The sequence below is a fragment of the Triturus cristatus genome, chromosome 3_2, assembly GCF_964204655.1.
Source record: "Triturus cristatus chromosome 3_2, aTriCri1.1, whole genome shotgun sequence".
In the NCBI taxonomy this organism is placed as follows: domain Eukaryota; kingdom Metazoa; phylum Chordata; class Amphibia; order Caudata; family Salamandridae; genus Triturus; species Triturus cristatus.
The window spans coordinates 1,224,429,160-1,224,450,005 of NC_140584.1; the positions used below are offsets into that span (position 1 = coordinate 1,224,429,160).

The 20,846-nt window shown below is 48.2% G+C and overlaps 1 protein-coding gene across 2 annotated transcripts in view; it reads left to right on the top strand.

Annotated features, from left to right (window-relative positions):
* The window catches only part of LOC146859518 (CD5 antigen-like), a 722,585-nt gene that overhangs the window by 84,598 nt on the left and 617,141 nt on the right, over positions 1-20,846 (top strand). The window lies entirely within an intron of this gene.

A 20,846-nucleotide genomic window follows, 5' to 3' on the forward strand; every position in this document is an offset into this window, starting at 1 on the left:
CATACAGGATATGCCCAGGCATGGCCTAGGTAAAGATCGGGCCAAGAGCAGGACCACCTGAGCACATCAGAGCCTGGGGGATGCTGGACTGGGCCACCGCTCTTTGCAGTGCTTCAAGAATTCTGCATCCTGTGTGGTCGCTGTTGGAGGGATCATGAATAGCGGATGAAATGTGTATGAGGAGATCAATTAACCCTATGGGGCAGAAAGTTTAGATTGCTAAAACTGTTTCTTCAATCCCTAATTTCCTTACCAGTATGATTGGAGTATGATTGGAGTAGTAGAAAGGGATACCTTTTACTCATCACCCAAAAAGTGAAAGTTGTCCCACCCTGTAAGTGATGTGATCATTGACTGGGACTTCTGGTCCCCTGGGAGTACTGCCCCGGAACTGACGTAGGGGTCATGTGTCCCTGGGGGTGATGCAGAGGTGTGCGCCTCTTTTTGGAGTGATTAGAATGCATATTAGGCACTCTTAAGCCACATGAACAGCAACCAGGAACCCGTCTACAGAAAGATAGACACTTATCAATATGAAGAGATACAGCCCCCTCATCAAAAGGACAACATCGGTTGGCAGCCAGGCCACTCTTGATAGACAGTATCATAGCCTAACATCTGTGGTATTGGACGAGAATGTGCAAGAGGAAGCTCCTTTCACAAGGACCTCTGCCATTGGATGGAAGTACTCAGTCTCAAGGATTGGTCTCAGCTGGTATCCCTGATTAGGGTTGACACCAGCTGCAATGAGGCCTCGAGTAACATCGTAAATACTGTAAACAATTACTTTGACACAGAAGAAGTTGAAGAATCTGTAGTTCATCCTAACTCACCTCTCTATGAAGATATAGGGTTTTTGAAGGAGCCTGCTCCTAAGGAGATCTCCATGCAACAACAAGGCGCAATCTCTGAGGCCGGGGATGCTTCAATGGACCTGTGTGACTCTCAAGATTATCAGAACAGTCGCTGAGTGCTGTGAAAATGATCAGGTTAGTAAAAAAATGATAGACACTTAGGTGTAGATTCCGATCCTGGAGAAACTAGGTACGAACCGTCGGATGGAGCGTTTTCTCCGTCCGACTCGTACCCGGGAAAAAAACCTTACAAACATGCAAGTACGATTCGTACAGAAACACCATTTCTGTACGAATCGTAAAAACCACCGACCGACAACTAAATACCCACAATTCTGATCCGGGACACCGCGGACGTGACGTCCGGACGGAGTCAGGCAGCGTTTCACGAAACAGCAAGTACGATTCGTACCAACGTCACTCCACACGGATGATATTTTCCGGCAGCCCAAAACTGCCGGGAAATCAGGACGATGCACAGAAGGAGCACCTGTGCGCGACGAACAGCCATGGACCCCAACCTACGTGTCATCCCGGCCCTCATAGCAGTCCACCTGGTGTACAGGAACCGACGCAGATGCTGCGGAAGGTCAGAACAACACCCAGGGTCAAAGGGGGGAGGCGGGTGCAGGAAACATAACCCCCACCTAAGTAAAAAATCATACATGCCCTGTACATACCTGACCCCCAGGGCCTGGTCACTCCGGGGGGTGGGGGCGTGTCCACCAAGGCCTGCGTCCACCACAACGGAAGTGGACGGTGACGCGAACTGTCAACACAACAATTGTGGTACGCACTGTACCAACGCCTTAAGAGCGTGGGTACGGGTCGTACCACGCCCACCCCTACGTCACCACAACAATGGCTGTACGGCCCGTACCCATGTCCCAAAGGCATGGGTACGGGCCGTACCTCCATTGTTGGGGTGCCGTCGGGGTACAGCCCATACCAATGCCTTTAGGACGTGGGTACGGCCCGTACCAATGCCTTTAGGACGTGGGTACGGGTCGTACCACGCCTACCCCTACGTCACCCCAAAGGCATGGGTACGGTCCGTACCCCTAAGGCACCCCAACAATGGGGGTACGGCCCGTACCCACGTCCCAAAGGCCTGGGTACGGGCCGTATCGCCGTACCACAATTGTTGGGGTGCCTTAGGGTTACGGGCCATACCAGTGCCCAGACATAGGAGGGGTGGGTTCAGAGTCCTCCCAGCAGTGCCCAGACATAGGAGGGGTGGGTGCAGAGTCCTCCCAGCAGTGCCCAGACATAGGAGGGGTGGGTGCCTATCACTCCCAGCAGTGCCCAGACATAGGAGGGGTGGGTGCAGAGTCCTCCCAGCAGTGCCCAGACATAGGAGGGGTGGTGCCCATCACTCCCAGCAGTGCCCAGACATAGGAGGGGTGGGTGCAGAGTCCTCCCAGCAGTGCCCATACATTGGAGAGGTGGGTGCCTATCACTCCCAGCAGTGCCCAGACATAGGAGGGGTGGGTGCAGAGTCCTCCCAGCAGTGCTCAGACATAGGAGGGGTGGGTGTCTATCACTCCCAGCAGTGCCCAGACATAGGAGGGGTGGGTGCAGAGTCCTCCCAGCAGTCCCCAGATATAGGAGGGGTGGGTGCCCATCACTCCCAGCAGTGCCCAGACATGGGAGGGGTGGGTGCCTATAACTCCCAGCAGTGCCCAGACATAGGAGGGGTGGGTGCCTATCACTCCCAGCAGTGCCCAGACACAGAAGGGGTGGGTGCAGAGTCCTCCCAGCAGTGCCCAGACATAGGAGGGGTTGGTGCAGAGTCCTCGCAGCTGTGCCCAGACATAGGAGGGGTGGGTGCCTATCACTCCCAGTAGTGCCCAGACATAGGAGGGGTGGGTGCCTATCACCCCCAGCAGTACCCAGATACAGGAGGGGTGGGTGCAGAGTCCTCCCAGCAGTGCCCAGACATAGGAGGGGTGGGTGCCTATCACTCCCAGCAGTGCCCAGATATAGGAGGGGTGGGTGCAGAGTCCTCCCAGCAGTGCCCAGACATAGGAGGGGTGGGTGCAGAGTCCTCCCAGCAGTGCCCAGACATAGGAGGGGTGGGTGCCTATCACTCCCAGCAGTGCCCAGACATAGAAGGGGTGGGTGCCTATCACTCCCAGCAGTGCCCAGACACAGGAGGGGTGGGTGCAGAGTCCTCCCAGCAGTGCCCAGACATAGGAGGGGTGGGTGCAGATTCCTCCCAGCAGTGCCCAGACATAGGAGGGGTGGGTGCCTATCACTCCCAGCAGTGCCCAGATACAGGAGGGGTGGGTGCAGAGTCCTCCCAGCAGTGCCCAGACATAGGAGGGGTGGGTGCCTATCACTCCCAGCAGTGCCCAGACATAGGAGGGGTGGGTGCAGAGTCCTCCCAGCAGTGCCCAGACATAGGAGGGGTGGGTGCAGAGTCCTCCCAGCAGTGCCCAGACATAGGAGGGGTGGGTGCAGAGTCCTCCCAGCAGTGCCCAGACGTAGGAGGGGTGGGTGCCCATCACACCCAGCAGTGCCCAGACATAGGAGGGGTGGGTGCAGAGTCCTCCCAGCAGTGCCCAGACATAGGAGGGGTGGGTGCCTATCACTCCCAGCAGTGCCCAGACATAGGAGGGGTGGGTGCAGAGTCCTCCCAGCAGTGCCCAGACATAGGAGGGGTGGGTGCCTATCACTCCCAGCAGTGCCCAAACATAGGAGGGGTGGGTGCAGAATCCTCCCAGCAGTGCCCAGACATAGGAGGGGTGGGTTTAGAGTCCTCCCAGCAGTGGACAGCGACATGGTGGTGTGTACACCATCCTACAATTAGCAAAACTCCATGGGTGCATGAAGGCACACAAAGTGCGACTATATTGAGAGTGGCATGCCAACACATCACTGTCAGCAGGGTCTTACTCCCATGAGGGTGGATGTCCATCCCCCACTGCATGACAAACCACATGTGTGTGTGATGACAAATTACACATGTACACCCACCCCAGCTGCTGGCAGCACAATAGACACACTGAGAGCATGCAACAAGACTGTATATTTATGTGGCACCGTACTAAACTAAGAGACCCAAAGGGAACACACACTGTCGCGCACATTCCAGGACTGATAGCAATGTACAGGTGCTGGGGCAGCCAACAAGTTGTTGCCTCCAATGGAAGGAAAAGGGTGGAGTACACACAGATACAATGCCCACATTTGTCAGTCAGGTGCCCAAAGACCCTGCAGAACAAGTAACACATGTGTGCGAGGCTGGGAGTACACACATGCATAGTGCGGAAAAGGGAACATGTCCACATGAAGTCATGTCAATATACTCCATACACAAGTACAGTGACCACCAAGGATGCCACAAATGATTCAGGTGGAGACATTGCTGAGCATGCATGGCCAAAGTTGAAGGGATCCATCACACACCCAGGAAATGTAGACACAGGTCAGCACAACAATTGGGAAACACCCTGCAGGGAATATGTCACGGTCCACAGAGGAAGGAACACACCTTGGGACAATGGAACCATACAGTAAGAGCTTACATGACCGAAGATTATTTGCAGAGACCTTGTGATGGCACACAGATACCGGGGTCCACCCCATGAGCAGCACACTACTACATTTCCCTTAGACCTAACACATTATCACCACCCCAACTCCTGAAGCAGCAGCACCAACAGCAATACCAGAAAAGCATTAATGTGCAAATGAAAAACAAAATGCTTTATTCAGCAGAAAAAATGATTGGATTGGAAATGTACACTATTTACAAAGCCCATAGGCCAGTCCATATTAGAATTCCTGGTGGGGGACACATTGGGACGCGTGTCCCCTAGCTTGCCTGCACAGTTCAAAGTTCCTTTTCATCCACAGAGGGGGGCATCATGTGGGGGGGAAGGACCAGGCACCGCAGGGACAGGAGGGGCAAGGGTAGGCGTTGTGGGTGCAGGGACGGAGGACTCCACCACAGGGGGTGGGGCAGTGTCAAAGGTGGTGGTTAGGATGGCGCTGCACACGGTTGCAAGGTCCCCCAGCGTATCCCCTGCACCTGAAGGAACAACAGGCCCCAAGGGGGGGTTGTCGGAGGGATGGGTTGCAGCGCTACTGGGGGAGGGGGTGGACAGGGGGGGGCCTCAACTACCCTGCCCGTGTCCTGCCTCCACCGCTTGCGGGGTGGTGCCACACTGGGGTTGATAGACAGTTTGGCCATGAAGGACTCTTTGTCCGACTGTTGGGCAGGAGAGCTGAGGGGAGTGGTTTTGGAGGAAGTGGGTCGTGAGGACTGCGGACTCCCACTATGGTTGCGTGTCTGCCGTTTGCCCCCCGACCCAGTGGGTGTGCCTACTTCCCCCTGTGCGTGCGTGACAGGAGGTGTGCGCTTGGCCTTCCCTGGTGGTGTGCTACCTGTGTCTGGTGGGGTGCGTGCATGGGGACGTCTGGGTGAGCTTGGGACAGGCATGGGAGTGGGAACTGTGGATGGTACAGGGGTAGGGGGGGGACGCAGCGCTGCAGGAGACCCACTGCTATAGTCAGTGACGAGTCTATGGACCTCAGCAACATGCGTTGGTCAGACATCATTTAGACCCCTAGTACTACTTTTCAATCTGTTAACCCACCGTTGTTCTCTGATAAACAGAAAGCTGGTGATATCTAGCCATAGTGTGCCTGTGGCTCATGTAGGGCTTGCCCTTTGTCGCTGTATGGGAAAAAGGTGGAGATCGGTACAGAACACCCCTGGGAGCAAAGAAAACATACTACATGCAACACTGAGAATGTGATTTACATGATCCGGTGTCCATGCAACCTATTGTACGTGGGAATGACCACGCGCCGAGTAAAAACGCGCATTTTGGAGCATCTCAGTACAATACGTTGCGGTAAAACAAACACAAAATTGACAGCACATTTCCACCAAAATAAACATAATGAGCATGATTTAAGGTGGACTGTATTGGATAAACCTTTTATACCTCCCAATATAGTAGATATCGCCAGCTTTCTGTTTATCAGAGAACAACGGTGGGTTAACAGATTGAAAAGTAGTACTAGGGGTCTGAATGATTCCATCCCATGGTTCCATCTGTATGGGTTAGGTAGAAAATGATACAATTGGATGAATATAAGATGCAAACTGAAAACACCTCTTGAGGTTTCTAGTATGAAGAGTGTGTACAATATAAGCTGTTTGGTTTTGCATCACTAAGAAGCCATGGAAAATTAAATTTAATGAGAGCTCTTTTGCTGGCAATATGAAGTTTTTGAACAGCAAATCTGTTGGAATATGCATTGACATTATGCCCCTCCCTCTGTGGAGGCGATACAGTGAAGAACGGGGGATTTACCAATGTGCTGAGGGTTAGATTACTAATTGCATTGTTACCTTTAAAAGAATTTTGTTTTTTTCAAAAAACGGAAATAATGCGAATTCGCACTTTGGAACCAAGATTTTCATTGGCTAGTCCACGAAAATCGGGGGTGATGTAGGACTGCTAAGATGGCCGCGGGTGATACCGCATACGAACAGACTCTCATTTGAGAGCAGTCCGTCTTTTATTTCGCATAGTATCTGATCGGAATGACCGGCGTTAGGAGAGCGTCTACTGGTCGAGGCTGTTAACATGCAGATATTTAAATGAGAGTTATCTGGCTTTGTCCCCATCGACGGAGGACTGATGTGAGGGCGATCAGTCTCGTGGGTCCTTGGAGTAGTAAGTAGTACGAGTATATGGAAAGTGAGTGACTAGTGCTGGTGATGAATTACGAGAGAGTGGAAAGTTGAACTGATGGCGGTGTTTGTTCCTTCCATCTCGTTTTGTAAATAGAGTGTGACTACAGGACCACAGTCCCTCGCCGGTCCCGGGTTTGGAGACTTTCTAATAAACCCTTGTAAGTCCAGCCTTGCAATCTCTTTCATATCTCTTGGTAGTCGCACTTACTTTGGGTTGACAAGTGGGCAACAGCATGGCATCTGCAGCACCACAGAGTTGTTTTCGAACTTTAGGATTGGCGATAAGATGTTAGTTTTCCTCGCATCAGGGGGAATAATGGATACCTTTTCACTACGCACTATGTCAGTTATACCTTAGCGGTGTAGTGTGGTGTTTGCTCATGGGAGACACGATACTCGGTGGCATTTTAATTTAGGAGAAAGCTGTTATTTTTATGAAAGGTATATGATAGAAGTAGAACGACAATAAATATGCTCTACTCTTTTTCAGAAATTGTTCACTCTTGAAAACTGTTCAGAGTACAGTACTAAAAACGACAAGCGGCTGCCTGTCGTCTGAAGGTAACGAATCCCCAAATAGGGGTTAGACTATAAACCTAAGGGACCAACACCCTGACGAATGCCAGTACGACTCTTGTGAGCGTTTAAGTTGGCAGAAACATGTTGGTACAAGCAGCTGGGATTTAGGGGTCCTTACCTCCTCAATAGAATCCCAACAGTTTACTTTTAAATTCTGCCAGGAGGTGGCAGGAATAAAATTGTATACAGTCTCCCCCTAGGTAGTTTTAGTATATATGTCTGCACACCTTTGGTCCCTTCTTGAGGGAATAATTCTCCTTACTCTGTTTGTTATCATTATTTGTATTTGTTATCACCTTTCATCTTTCTGTGACCTCACCACTACTTTCTTCATCTCTTAAAAAAACATTGCGCTCCGCCCTCTGTGTTGGTCTGCACGGGGGCGTTTGATGCGGCCCAATGATGAAGCATGACACTGCAAAGTGTGTGAGGGCAGTATTATAAGAATAATGCTTTTTCCTTTTCACAAACACTTTAGGTTCTGATAGTAAGGGATAACAGTGTGTCTTTCCCACTATCATGGTTACTTGTTACTAAAAAGTTTGGGTAGCTCTTCTCTGTATAGTGAGTTCTAAATGTTTGTTAGGGGAGTCAGAGAAGGCTTAAGCTCTCCATTGTATCTCTTCCTTGTGATAGTATATGTTGATATGCCCCCAAGTTGGCACAGTTCCTCTGGGTAGTTGGATATGTCTAGCATCCCTCTCACAGTGCACTTGTGCATGTGTATGTTGCGGGGGACAGATTGATATGTACTCCTGGTTATTTGGCCTGTCTAATGAGTGTTGGGATGCTTACTTAGCTATGGATTGGTCTTGTTGTGTCACATGTCCATTGTGGGAGTGGCAATTTGCGTTGGCTGCCCCGGGGGTGTGTGCTTGTGTAAGGGGGGGGATGTGTGACCGGGCATGCTGTTGTGTGTGGTGTGATTTGTCATTGGGTCTACCAGGTGATGTGTCTATTCCCTCATGGTGCATGTTGGCATGACAGTGAATGTGAGTTCCTGTGGTAGGTAGGTGGCATGTGGAGTTGGTGTTTGAGTGTACAGTGGTCACAGGAGTGCCTTGAGCTGTCTACAGCAGGGCCAAGTGTCATCTACCTTGTCTGTATTTGGCAAGTCCCTGTGCATTGTGCATGGTGCATGGGTATGTCCCTTGGCCACAGCTTTCAAAACTTCTCCTATGTGTGACACACTCTTTGTTGTTGCATCATTTTGGAACGCAGTAAGCAGTGTAGCGACCGGGCATAGCGCGCAATGCAGAATCGGATTACGTGTTGCACTGTACGTGGCCAAATGGTGCTTTTTCATATCTATTTGAGACTGCAGGTAGGTAACTTATGTATTTGTGACAGGGTTCTAACAAACACAGTGAGTGGGAATACTGGGTGTAAGGTTAGGTTTGTGCCAGCAGCAAGGATCTACTCGTGCACAGTTTGACACATGGGCCAGTGATTTCCAAAACAAAAAGGGGTGGTTCACGCACTGCCAAGCCTTGTCAACATGCACACAGTCCACCTGCTGATGAGCTGACATGCCCACACCACCCAAGGGTGATTTTGTCTCCCTCTGTCTCCCTCTCTCCCTCCCTCTGTCAGCCTCCTCCCTCTGTCTGTCTCCCTCTGTTGCCCTCTGTCGCCCTCTGTCTCCTTCCCTCTCTCTCCCTCTCCCTCCCTCTGTCTGTCACCCTCTGTCACCTCAGCCCAGCTTCCTGGGCACACACACTTTGCAGGTCTTTCAAAGGCCATTGTCTTGTTCATGTCGCTTTGTTTAGGATCTCCCAGCCCCCATTGGGCAGAGTGTCTCTGAGTGTCCGCTGCTGCGGCGGTCTGTGCTGACACTCTTTCACAGTGATGCCTCTTCATTAGCTGCTGTTATGTGCAAATTGGGCCTTTATACCCATGTCATCCTGCGACGCGGCCACCATTTGCAGGCGACACAGTACTGTGTTGTGACACACTGTTTGGATAGCTCTGCCCTAGGCCATATGGGCTGAGGGCATTGGTGTCTGCTTCTGAGTTGCACAATGTGTTTTTTGAGGCCCACCCTCCTGGCATCACGGACATCCTGTATTGTGTTGATGTTTTGTGTGGCCTGTGACTTGGCATAGCCTTGCTTGGTGCATGGGGCATGGAGCCGCTAGTGGCATGTGCGTGTTTTTTGAGTGTGGTTGTGTCCGGTGATGGCTTTTGGGTAGTTGCGTGCATTATTGGGAGTTGGGATGTGGATGCGGTTCCCCCCATGTGAGGTGAGTTGTTTGTGTACTCACCAGGGTCGGCGACTCCTTCTACTCCGTGTACTCCCACCGGCGGCAGCGTGCGCATCACCTTCTCCTCCCAGAGATGGTAGTGTACCGATCTGCGGGGCGGGCCACCTCCAGTGTTGTCCCCCTGGTTATATTCCTCCGTCATTTTGCGGCGGACCGTTCTCCGCAGATCGTACCACCTGCCTTGGCATTCATGCCTGGTCCTTCTGACGGGCGCAACAGCATTCACCTCGTCGACGATCCTCTGCCACATTGCTGATTTTGCAGCTACGCTGGTCTGTCTGACCAATGTTCCAAAGAGCTGTGGCTCGACTCTGATGATTTCGTTGACAAGGATCTCCAGCTCCGCCCTTGTGAACTTTGGATTCTTGTTTGTTGGCATGGTGTGGGGTGTGGGTGTGGATGGTTGTGGGTGTGTGGGTGTGGTTGTGAAGTTGTGTGTGAATGTGATGAGGGGGTGTTTGTGAAGATGGTTGTGTGAAGGTGTGCAAGTGTAAGGTGTATTCAAGGTTGAAGTATGGTGCAGTGGGTTGTGTGTGGGGTCTGGCAGCAGTGGGTGTGTTGCAAAGGCTCATGGTTTGTGTGTGTGGGCCCTTTTTATTGGTCCATTTGCGGGTGTGGCTGTGTTTGAACTATGGGTGGGTGTGTTATAAAAAGTGGTTGTGTTTTGGGCCTCTGTTTACCTGTTTGGCTGTTGTCAGTCAGTCAAAGGCTTTATTTCGATAAAAAAACATATCATAAAAGCTTTACAATTAAAAAAGAGTTTAAATTCATTTAGCTTAAAATCCAAGTTTTGCAATAAAAAGAAAGACCCATCATAAATAAATGTTAAGAACTAATTAAACAATTTCTTTAAGCCTTTTGCTTCTAATGCGCCATGCCCAAGATAGAAATTTTGAAAGGGCGCAAGCATACAGAGGGCGGGAGTCAGACGTTAAAATACGTAACGCCTCAATGTAATGTCTCGTACCTAAGGAACGGCACAATTGCTTAAGCCATCTTCTTCTTGGGTGCACATACTGCTGGCATTCAAATAAAAAATGGGCCACAGTCTATTGTCTAGATATACAAAAGGGACAAAATTCAGTGGTCTGGGCAGGGGGTTTCCACCGTGAAGTAAAAGCATAAAGTGGAAGAGTCCCGGTCCTAAATTTAAAGTAAAGAGATCTATCAAAGGGTCTCTCAATAATGTCAAGATACAGTTCCTGGACCGGCTGGTCCTTGAATTCCAGAAAGTCCGCCGTAAGTCTGCCCAATGTACAGTTCGTGTTTCGTTGGGTCGCAATCCAGTTCCAATATAAAGACTTAAGCGTAGCTTTCGGAGGGGAAGACCTATTTTCCCATGCGGCGCTTAGCCCCAGATTGCAGAAGAGGGTTTTCATGTCACTCAGCCACTTTATCTTATGCCATCCGGGGAGTGACATAACTTCGGAGAGGCCTTTGGCATATTTAGCTAGTTCCGGGACTCACCACAACCGAGCCCATAGCAGGAGAGGGCGAAGTTTCGCCAAGTCACCAATAGGACGACATCCTAAATCAAGCATCAGTGGGGTCGTAGGAGTACCTTGAGGAAGTGACATGATGGCCCTACAGAACTTCCTCTCGGCTCTTGACAGCTCACTAGTATTGCATGAACCCCACAGCTCTGCCCCGTAAAGAGCAGAGCTGACTCCTCTTGCTGCATAAATTTCCATAACAGGGGCTATAGGTCTGATAGCACAGGAGCGCTGTTCCTTCAGGAGGGTACCTGTTACCCTCTTATGGGCTAGCAACATCTTGCATAAGTGGGGGGCCCATTGCATATTATGAGATAAGCGGATCCCTAGGTAATCAAATACATCTACCCTCCCCAAAGGTATGGCATTTAAATTCGGTGGGCGCACAGGTATTTTGGGGGGATTCATCACAAGATATTTCGTTTTGTCAGTGTTGATTACCAGGCCCCGTTTAGCGCAAAAGAGCTGGAAATAATTTAATAATTTTTGGAGGCCCATAGGGGATTTGGAGAGTAAAAGGGTGTCGTCCGCGAAGAGGAGGGTAGGGATACGTTCCCCTGCCAGGGATGGTTCATCTGAAGGGTCTTTCAGCAGATGCTCAACCACACCGTTGACATATAAGGAAAAAAGGGTGGGGGCTAGAACACATCCCTGGCGGACTCCTCTCTCTACCGGGATTCTGCTAGTTCTCTCTCCATCCCTGCCCCATCTAATCTGGGCAAAGTTGTTTTCATGCAGCCTTACAATTAACAAGATTAAGTAGTGGGGTACCCCCATGTCAGCAAGGACACTCCAGAGAGTCTCCCTGGGTACTAAATCAAAGGCAGTCTTTAAGTCGATAAATGCGAGATAAAGACTGCCCTTGCCTAGGACCACCACCTTCCAATACACTAGTAACAGTCTGAATGTCTGTTCAATAGTACCAGTGCCTGCTCTAAAGCCTGCCTGGTAGTCAGAAAGGATGTTGTTTTCATCGATCCATTGTGTTAATCTTACCAGCAGCACCTTCCCGACTACCTTTTGAGTTATATCCAGCAGGCTTATAGGTCTATAGTTGGACGGGTCGTCCCTGGCTCCCTTTTTAAAAATAGGGACGACCTCCGCCCCTTTCCAAGATGCTGGAATAGGAGCTCTCCTACTAATGGCATTGATCAGACAATGGATAAATTTGCCCCATTTCGGAATATCTGACCGTAGCAAATCCCCGGGGATGCCATCTAGGCCGGCTGCTTTTTGTGGCCTGATGTTACTAATTGCATACTCCACTTCATTAGTCGAAAAAGCGGAATCTGCCAGATCTGCCTCCCAGTCATTGAGTGTCCTGATTGTGCATAACGTGCGGGTTTCGTGGTCTGCACTTCTTGATGGGAGGTCGGGAGTTACTAACGCCACCTCCCTCACCTGATCATCGTTAGAAGTAGCTGTGGGGAAAGTTATAAGAATATCACCAGTTTGACTAGCATACAATTTAGAGAAATGATCGACCCATGCTTGACTGGTGATGTTACACGTGATAAGATCGCTGTTGGGTCTAGTTTTAGCTCTAATTGTGTCCCAAAAACGCCTTGAATCTTTCCCCAAGCTTGCCTCTTTTAAGGAACACCAATATTCAAGCTCCCACTCCTTTCTAGCGCTTGCGAGGGTTTCCTTATATATTGTCCTGGCTCCCTGTATCGCTCCTTGATTTTTACTTTTGATGGCCTTAATCAAGAGTAATTTTGCATGTCTACAGGCAGGTGTATACCAATCATGCTTCCCCCTAGGGTTCCCAGTTACCTTGTTCTTGTCCAGATGCTCCTTTTTTGAGAACACATTCCCAATAGACCTAAGGGTTTCCTCAAAGATGGAAGTGACCCAGCCAGGAGTTGAGGGGGCCGGGTCAGTGTTGTCCAACTCCATTTGTGAGGCAATGAGCAATGTGTTTATAGTGTTGAGTTCGGTTTCATCCTTTGAGACCAAACTCCACTTCAAACGTCTCCCACAAGAGGAGACAGAGATTTTGTGAGCTATCTTACGAGATGTTTTAATCCTTTCATTGGGCCAAGGATTCCTAAGGGACAAGGAAAGCGAATTGTGGTCGCGTTCAACGGTGTATGTATTTGGGCTTGTTGGACATGTTTTGTGGTGTTGTGCGATTCGAATTGACTCTCCTTGTGGTGTTTTGCAGTGTCCTGGTTCAGTACGAGTGTTTTTCGCGTCTGTAAGGTGCGTACATCGGCCATGTTGTTGTACAGTGCTGACATTTGCTATGGCTTGGTACGACTCGTACATGCGCGATGCTGGGTGAGGGTGCTGGTGTAGGGGCCTGGGGTAGGGTGCGTACAGACACAGGCAGGGTGGGGGTTTGCACCGTCCATAGGGGGTGGGGGTATGCTCCGTCCATACACGGGGGCTGGGGGTACGCTCCGTTTATACACTGGGGACTGGGGGTACGCTCCGTACATGCACGGGTGGGGGTACGCTCTGTCCGAACATGGGGGCTGGGGGTATGCTCCGTACATACACAGTGGGGCTGGGTGTACGCTCCGTCCATACACGGGGGCTGGGGGTACGCTCCGTACATACACAGGGGGCTGGGTGTACGCTCCGTACATACACAGGGGGCTGGGGGTACACTCCGTCCATACACGGGGGGCTGGGGGTATGCTCTGTACATACACGGGGGCTGGGGGTATGCTCTGTCCATACACGGGGGGCTGGGGGTATGCTCCGTTCATACACGGGGGGCTGGGTGTACGCTCTGTACATACACGGGTGGGGGTACGCTCCGTCCATACGCGGGGGCTGGGGGTACACTCCGTCCATACACGGGGGCCTGGGGTTACGCCCCGTACATACACGGGTGGGGGTATGCTCCGTACATACAGGGGGGGGCTGGGGGTAGGCTCTGTCCATACACGGGGCTGGGGGTACGCTCCGTACATACACGGGTGGGGGTACGCTCCGTACATACACGGGGGGCTCGGGGTATGCTCCGTACATACATGGGGGCCTGGGGGTACGTTCCATACATACACGGGTGGGGGTACGCTCCGTACATACATGCGGGGGCTGGGGGTACGGCGCGTACATAGGGGGTGCTGGGGGGTGTTCGGCGCGTATGCGGGCACATGTTTGGACGTCTCCATGGTTGCTATTGCAGTTCGCTCCGTACGGTGTTTTTTCCATACGGTTGTACATTCGGTCGGACGGGACGGATCGTATTTGCGCGCTCGGACTTCAGTTTTCAGATTCGTACGTAAAATTATGCGGGGACATGTCGGACACTTTTCCCGACCCAAGGACCTGTCGGGGAATTTTCCCAATGCGATTCGTATGTATTTTTTCCCATACGAATCGTATTTGCCAGTTTGTACGGGACTTGTACGATTCGTACGGGAAAAAAACCGGATACGAATCGTACGGGGAAATGTTTTTATGGATCAGAATCGGCACCTCTATGCGTGTACTGCAGTATTTGTTTTGTTGAATGTCTCTCTATCTTCTTTTGAATCTAAGAAAGCCCCACCAAGAAAGAATCAGGGCGGAGGGGGGCAGCCATCTAAAAATGAATGACATACATTTTTAATGCTTGTGGTGTTCAAAACAGACTGAAAGTTCCACAAGCCAAAACAATGAGTCTCTCTATAAACGTGTCTGTGCCTCTAAGAACGTCAATTTTAAAATGGAAACTTCAGGCATCCCCTATGATGCCATATTGCCTGTTAAAGGTTTTGCAGCTGCAGTTGTTCTAGCATGTGTCATACATGAATATTACAGCCTTTGTTACAGGCATAACATTACAGACCCTCAACAGTAGGGTCACAAATGCTGGTGCAACTCATGCAGATCAAGAACAATCCATCATATATGTAGTTTGTTGGACCTGTACAGGCTATATAAACTGTTAAGGGTGGTTTATTGGCTATCCGAGGAAAAGAAATACGATCAGCCTGATATGTTTAAGATCTTGTCATCGGCGCTCAAAGATCAGATACTCCATTGAACCATGCTCAAAACTCTGTTGCATGGGGTTGTGTACGTAATTTGATAGAAAGATGATAGAAAGACTGGTAGAAAGTCGCATTTGCAATATTTATCATAAAAATAGAAGAATTGGGTCTTTAGCCCAACGCAGACTGTGTTAAAATAACTAACTTATTTAATGTTACACACAGATTTTTAGGACACGCACCAACATGTCACTACGCAAGATGTCTATGTGTTATGTCCTGGATGAAAATGTATCACCAGCGTTGGAAGGTACTTCTAGAGTCAAGGAGCATATATCTGTAACAATAGCAATGCAAATATGACTTGTACTATGAAAATGTAAAGTACTTCCTGCTTATATTTTTGCTATATATTCTTTATTTTCAATAAAATGTCCTTACACAAAACATGCGTCTTTCATTTCCTGGGCTGTAGCGGCTGATAACATGTCAGGAACCGGGTTAAGAAAGCTTTATTACGGTAAATGAGGGGTCCGAAGCTTCGGAAGTACCTAAGCTTTGTTTAGAACGGCTTAGTTGAAAGTGAACCGGCGAATACGTTCTGGTTTAGACTTGGTTATCTGGGGAGGAGGTGTATTCAGCCAGCCAGGAGGCGTTTTAAGAGGAGACTTAAAATTGTTAATTCTGAAATAGATTATCAATGGCAGGTGGACGTAATCAGTCTTCAAGATTTAGCAAAGCTTAATAACGGAGCTCGATATATATTAATAGTCATAGAAGTTTTGTCCAAGTACGCCTTTGCAGAAGTGCTAAGTGATAAAAGAGGGGCAAGCATCACAGAGGCTTTTTAAGCCTTCTTTGGGAAAGGTAAAATCCCTCAAAAACTACAAATAGACACTGAAAAATAATTCTTTAACAAATCAGTTCAGAAATTATTAAAGCAGCACTCTGTTCTTCATTTTGTAAAGCACACAGAAGTAAAAGCAGCTGCTGTAGAATGTTTTAAAAGAACTTTAAAGTCTAAGATGTGGAGATATTTTAAGGCCTACAACACCTACTGATACGTCAATGTTCTACAGGCTTTTATAGATGTTTATAATGCTAGTTATCACAGAACCATCAAAATGGCCCCGTTGAGGTAACACAGGATTATTCGTTAATTGTCTGGAGAATGGTGTACGGGAGCCATTTCACTGCAAGGGTTAAGAAACCTGTTTTAACAAAAAGGTCATCATGTTAGGATTTCAAAGATGAAAGAGTTTTTTAGCAACGAGATATTCATAGTGGAAAGTGTGCAGCTTGTAAAGGGAGTGTATACTCACAGGTTAAAGGACGACAATGGAGAAGCAGTGTCGGGCGTCTTTTACAAGGAGGATTTACAAAAGGTACCTGACCATCCGTACAGGGTGTACAGGGTTGAAAGGATTCTGAAAAGCAAAGGTAGCGGGGATAACAGACAGCCATTTGTCAAAAGGAGGGAATGGCCTGAGTAATTTAACAGTTGGGTGCTCGCCAGCTCCCTGCAAGGTGTGTTTTTTTTTTGTCCTCATACCACCTTTGTATGCAAATTAGTAGCCTGTTATCCAGTCTGCACCTCTCCAGGCTATTGCAATACTTCAATAACTCCTGCGCTCGTGCCCTTCCAGTGTCCTGGCTGCACAGACCACGCAGGTGTAATCATTGGACAGTAGGGGTTACTCAATTATGTCTCCATCCCAGATCTGAAAGGCCACCCAAATTTTAGAATATGATCGTGTATTGGACTCCAAATCAATATCTGTTTTTGCCGTTCTTCTTACTGCTCGTAACCAGTCTATCCCTTGTGGTGGGGAGGGTTCAGTCCATTTCTTGCAGATTTCCCGCCTGGCAAGAAGGATTAAATAGAATAACAAAGCCTGTTTGTCCCCAATAATGTCCTTACATGGCGAATCTGTTACCCAGAGCATTACTAATAAGAGGTTAACTTCGATGTTTGTATTACCAATTTTGGGGCATATCAACAACAACCGGCAATAATTATCGCTAAGCGCACTTAGCGCTAGGATGATTATCGCCGGCTAGCGTTGATCGCTGAGATAGCGTGCTATTAGCAACGCTTATCTCAATAGCGATAAAAATCCTCACGCTAAGTGGCTAACGTGAGATTATCGCTGGAAACCCAGCGATAATTTCACATTAGCTTGTTGATGGGAACAGACAAACTTAGCCATGATATCCTCCTTCCATAGGATATCATGGCTAAGTCAGAAAAATACCAGACGTAAAAAAGCAGCGTTAACCGCGGTTAGCGCTGCTTTTTTTGTCTCTAACAGGGTTAGCGATATTCTTGATAATAGGAGAAATGTCGCTTAGCGATATTTCTCCTATTATTTTACTCTGGAACGCCCCCTTTGCATCTCATTAGGGGATGAAAAGCAAAATGTATTTCTGGGGCAACTACCCAAACTTATTATCATCGGTTTTGTGGACAAAACCACTTTTAGCAGTCTTTTTGCCTCAAACCATTTCAATTTTAAACACCACGACATTAACTACACGGCTCTGGCCAATGTGGGATCTGCGATTCCTGCAAAACCCTACACACCCAGTTTTGGAACCAGCAATTTTATCAGGGAGTATCTTTGTCTGGTTTTGATAACTGAGAAATACTTCGGGATTGTGGGGTCATATTGTCACGAGAAGGATGTGGGTCCAGATACACAGTGTTCGTATTCGATCTGACTCCTGACATGAAAGATGGGGACCATATCACTTGGTCAAAAACAGAACTCTAAAAGCTGAAATACACTTTAGTCAACCATTGCCTGTGAATGCGAACACGGTTGTAATCTCTGTATTTGAAGGTGTCATTCAGGTCAACCACGCCCAGCTGATTTTATTTGACTATCTTTCAAAAATGGTGGTATGGACATGATTTAGATACAGAAGTTCTTAAGCTGTCATAAATACGCTAGGAAATATTTTTTCGGGGTTTTTCAAAGCGACAAGTTACCTGGGGAAATAGTGGTAAAAAGATCCCACATGCTCGTCCTTAACACAGATCACAGAACACAGAGGATGGAACACACTGGGGAGCCCCGTTTATGGATATTGACAAGGTGACAGTGTTAGACAGTTCAGCAGAGTTTCCCGAACATTGCATCTATACAAAACCTATATTCAGGTATGTAAAAAAAGCTGCTGCCGGGAGGAATATAACAAGATGAGGGTAGCCATTACAACACTGTATATATTTTATTAGTAAAATGTCATAGGGTATGACATTTAGAAATTTAATAAATGTGTATTTGAATGCCTTTGTTAACATGGAATACACAGTTTGTCAAAATTGTAACGCCATGTAATGTATATATGTGTAATGGCAACTGTCTAAAATTATGGAATTTAATACATGACTTCAGATTTTGATTTTTATTCTGGCGCCACCACCGTAATTAAAATGCTTTAAAAGATTACAGAATCAGGTTGAATAGTTAGAGGTGTTAATTACAACCAGTTCTGCAGTCCAAGTATCATCTACTAAAGGAATATAGGAAGAATAAGTCACACATGTTATCCGTTGCATTCTGGAGAGATATTGAATTGGGGGTACGGGAGTCCTTTTACTAGGTGGTACCTATGGGACCCAACAATCCTTTAGAAGCTGCAAATGTACTCCACAGCATGTGTGCTGTCCCCTGGTATCTTTGACTTATATTTTTTAACAGATTGTTAATAAAGATATCTGTGAGACCTGCACTGGCTTCCCGTGAACAAGAGGAATACCTTCTAGCTCCTCACCCACGCACACAAGGCAATCCACAACACCGGACCGGCGTACCTCAACAGACGACTCACCTTCCACACCCCGAACCGACAGCTCTGCTCCGCCGCCCTCACCCTCGCCACCTTCCCCCGCATCTGAACAGCGACCACCGGCGGCAGATCGTTCTCCCACCTCACCGCCAAGACCTTGAACACCCTCCCCATTCTCCTACTGCAGACCCAGGACCTACTAACCTTCAGGAGGCTTCTCAAGACCTGGCAGTAGTAGCACCCCTCCCCCCCCAGCACCTTGAGACCCTCACGGGTGAGTAGTTCACTCTACAAATGTACTGATTGATTGATTGATTGATTGAGGTATGAGTGTTGCCAGATGTTGAGGCATTACAGGGTTTGATGGCTGTTCTTCAGAGTAGGGGCCGTATAGTTTATTTTGTTTGGTATTTCACTGATTTTAATAGTTTAAAAAGTTGTTTAGTGAGCTGGAGTAATGACCCACTTTCTCGTACGGATTTAGATCTCACTTGTTCAAAATTTCTTTCATCTCAGCATCCAGATGGAGTGTCTAATTTTTCCTTGTATCCCAGGTGTCATCCGTAGACAGTACCAGCTGTTCCAACTGTTGTCTAGGCACTAGATACATCTTCGTGACATGCTCCATCCCTGCCTGGATAGGATACTTGTAATTGCTGGCATAGCTATGCCCAACAAAGAACCTTTAAAACCACCCGGCTGCTTTACCAGTTTCCTCTTGGAATGAGGGTTGCCCTCTTATTACTGAGCCTCTTGATAAGGTGCTGCTTCTTCTTCAGCACCCGTAACTGGTGCTCTGATTAGGGACGTTACCGTTTAGGGCTATTTCTGAAATCGTCTGAAGCCACGCACAGGTTGGTCTTTGTTTGATTGGGGCTGGCTGTAACCAGCATTTTTAGTTGGACTAAATTATGACGTAGACAGCCAGACATGGTCAACACCTTATATTATAAGTTCTAGATTGTGAATGTTAGGAAAAGTCTTTAGCTCATCTTTTTATAGGCTCTGGGCCTGGTCTTAGGTGTGTAAGTGATGGGGATATAAGGGAGGAAAATATCAGCCCATTGTCTGTCGTCTTCTAGAATTAATTTTTTAAGTGGATCAGCAAGTATTCATTGGGTTACTTGGTAGAGTCCTTAAATGCTTCCATGAAAAACTGGGTATTTCCCAGGTACATCTGTTTAGTTATGATTGATATTTGCTGTTTGACATGGGGATTTTTAAATAAAACAAAGTATGAGGTGTTGAGAGCTATAGAATGACTGTTCTTACCGTTGTAAAACAAGTTCTGCACAATGTAGCTATGCTTAGATTGTGGTGGTGTGAATATTGGATAAAAAGCTTTCTCACGATGATCCCCACCTTCTCGGATAAGGCTGTCTACAATTACCTTTTTTACAAGATTCGTAGGTAACAAGGCATTGTCATTGAGTTTATTAGGTATACCTTCGATAAACCTGATATGTTGTAACCTTCGGGATTGTTTAGTATAAAGAACTTTCCAGCAAGAATAAAGCCACACAATACTGTTAAGGGTTTGGGATAAACTCCCGGGAGCATTTTCCAAGGGCTTCTTTATAAAGTAGCTTTTACCACAGTTTGAGGGACCTGCTAAAATGCAGGAGCCAATTGTTGCAATCTGGTGTCCATAGAGTAGGGGCCCTCCACATTTATGTCTTTTAATAACCATAGTCCAGCCCAAACTGCCAAGTCATGCCTTCCCTGGACCGGAAACAAGCTTCCTAGAACCAGTTTCTGGCATTTCAGCCGTCTTCAGCCAGGCTTGCTTGAATCCAGTGGCAAAGTGAGCAAGGGACTCACGTCTGAGCATACCCTGCCAACTTGTGGCAAACAAAGCGGTACAAAAGGAGGTGGTGATGGACGGAGCATCAGAACCAATCAAACACTCACACCCAGTCAACAGTTCTGGGTTTAATCCACCACCGTTCTTTAGCCCACTCTGCCACCCCAGTTCAGACATGGCCATATGCAAATCAGTCTGACCCTGTGCCTCATGGGAACACCCCAGCCCGAACTGCCAAGCCAGGTCCTCCCTGGACTGGAAACAAACATCCTAGCACCAGTTTCAGGGTTTCACCCCTCTTCATCCAGGATAGCTTGATTCCAGTGGCATGGAGAGCACGGGACTCACGTCTGAGCATACCCGTCCCACTCGGGTTAACAAATGCAAAAAGAACTATTGATGGACAGAA